Source organism: Macaca fascicularis, chromosome 1 (genome assembly GCF_037993035.2).
Source record: "Macaca fascicularis isolate 582-1 chromosome 1, T2T-MFA8v1.1".
In the NCBI taxonomy this organism is placed as follows: Eukaryota; Metazoa; Chordata; class Mammalia; order Primates; family Cercopithecidae; genus Macaca; species Macaca fascicularis.
In genome coordinates this window covers 136,377,356-136,379,593 of record NC_088375.1, presented here as the reverse complement: position 1 = coordinate 136,379,593, position 2,238 = coordinate 136,377,356, and positions in this window count along the sequence as shown.

The window sequence follows — 2,238 nt, the reverse complement described above, 5'->3', positions numbered from 1 at the left end:
CCTTTGAGAATTTAATAAAAGTAAAAGAAAATGCAAGTTTCAGATACATACAGAATTTAGTATATATCAGGTATATACTTGGTATATATTATGGATCCAGTATATCCAGTATATATCATGGATCCTCTAAAACACTTTTATAGACACTTAGAATTCCATTGATCTAAAGATAGGACACTCTTCTTTACAGACAAAATTTTTAATTCTGTATTCTGATGAAAAAGTATGCTCAAGCTTTCCTATTTGAAAACAACATTTATAGTTAACAACTAATTGCATATTTTCAAAAAGCTAGAAGAGAAAACTCTGAATGTTCACAACAGAAAGAAATGGTACATGTTTGAGGTGATGGATGGACTAATTGCTCTGATCTGATCATTATATATTGCATACATATATCAAAATATCACTCTGTATTCCACAAATATGTACAATTATTACATGTCAACTAAAACATCCACATTTCAAATGCCAACCTTCAGTTATCCCCATAAAGTGGCCCATAAGGAACTTCTAACTCTTCAGGTTCTATGGAACAAAGCTTGAAAACCACCGGGCTAAGGTAGTGACATGTTCAGTCCCCCAGAAATGTTTACTTCTCTCCAGGTTGGACAGCATCATGAACCATGCCTGACTTATCACCGTATTCCATAAACTCCTGTTTAAAGGATGATTTACACAATCAAGCTGTTATCTGAATATTCAAATGAGGTTGGGATATAAAAGTGGAGTAAGATATATCTCCACAACTGAGGTAGGCAGGGCAAATTACTTTTTGTAATGAAAACTGAGAAACTTTGGCAAATAGCTGACACGAATGAAGATATGCTGATCTAGATTATTAAGACCACCCCTGGACATATTTGCATCAGTGCTCAAGCATGTGAATTACGAGTTAATCAGTAAATAAAATGAACAAAGTTGTGATTATATGTGGGTAGCAGAGGTTGCAAATTGCCTGCCAGCAGACTCAATTTGGCCTACAAATGTGTTGTTTGGCCAGCATAATATTTTTTAAAAATTTAAGCCAGTATTTAAACGTCAGGATATTTGTTTTTTACAATCCCTGAGTTTCCAGCTTTCTCTTGAAAATTTGGAAACTCTGACAATACTGGGCCCACATTCTCACATGGTGACAATTGGCTAGAACTGAAAGCAGCTGTTCCTTCTACACAAGACATGTACTTTCTAGTATAGCACAGCTCCCAGTAGACCCACGTCACACATATACTGTACCTGCCTGTCCCCTGTTGGGCAGTTGTAGCCCTAGAAGACTGGCCTAAAAATTTGAAGAGTTTATAGGAAACTGCTATTTTAAATAATGCATCATGTGCTGCAATGCCAAAAAAGAAAAGAAAAAAAAAAGAAAAACTATAAACAAACAAAAAACACCTCTTCTGGAGTGTAGGCTGGAAAAATATACTTCTAGGTAGCCACTGAGACTGTTATGATCCCAAGAAATGAGAAAATAGAAAATTTTCTCCTCTATTTATTTGGATTCATACCCGTTTTACTATGGAGAAACAAAAGGCTTGCATTTTAGCCTATCAGTCAAAGGAAAATCAGTTCTGCAGGCAGTAGTGAAACAGCATGGAAGTCAGGTACTCTATGATGTGTGTGAAATCAAATCCAGAAGCACAGTATTCTTTTGGTGAATTAAATTACAATTAGTTGTAACGTTTAGTATTACACTACAAGAAAGACAGAGGATGAGGTTGAGGTGGGGTTAAAATATCTTCCTCTTCTCTTCATATTGGTATTGTTTCATTTGTGTTATCACTGTGTAATAGGAAACTATAATATAAGCAAGCAAAGCAAATGGGAAAACATTTTATAATTCTATGTTTTCTGGTTTCTATTTGGTGATGATGAACATGGCGTCATTAAAATGGTCTAGTGGTTACAGTATTTCCAGTTATTCTAATTCTTATAATTCTACAAGGTTTTGAAGGAATTCACTTGAGAAAAAAATAACCATATCACAGTTTAATTGTTTATAGTGACTAATCAACATAACACAAAATTTTTATTCATGGTGCTTGCTTGAATCTTAAACTAAACTCTATATTGGAGAACTGATTTGATTTAGGAGGACTCTGAGTCCTTAAATTATTATGGAAAAACCAGCTCACATTTCTTTGATGTGTCACTCATCTTTCAGTAGCCCTGCTAATATTAGAGCACTTCATTTTTTTCCAAAGTACTTTCACATACTGGAAAGTTGCCTTTAGGTATTGC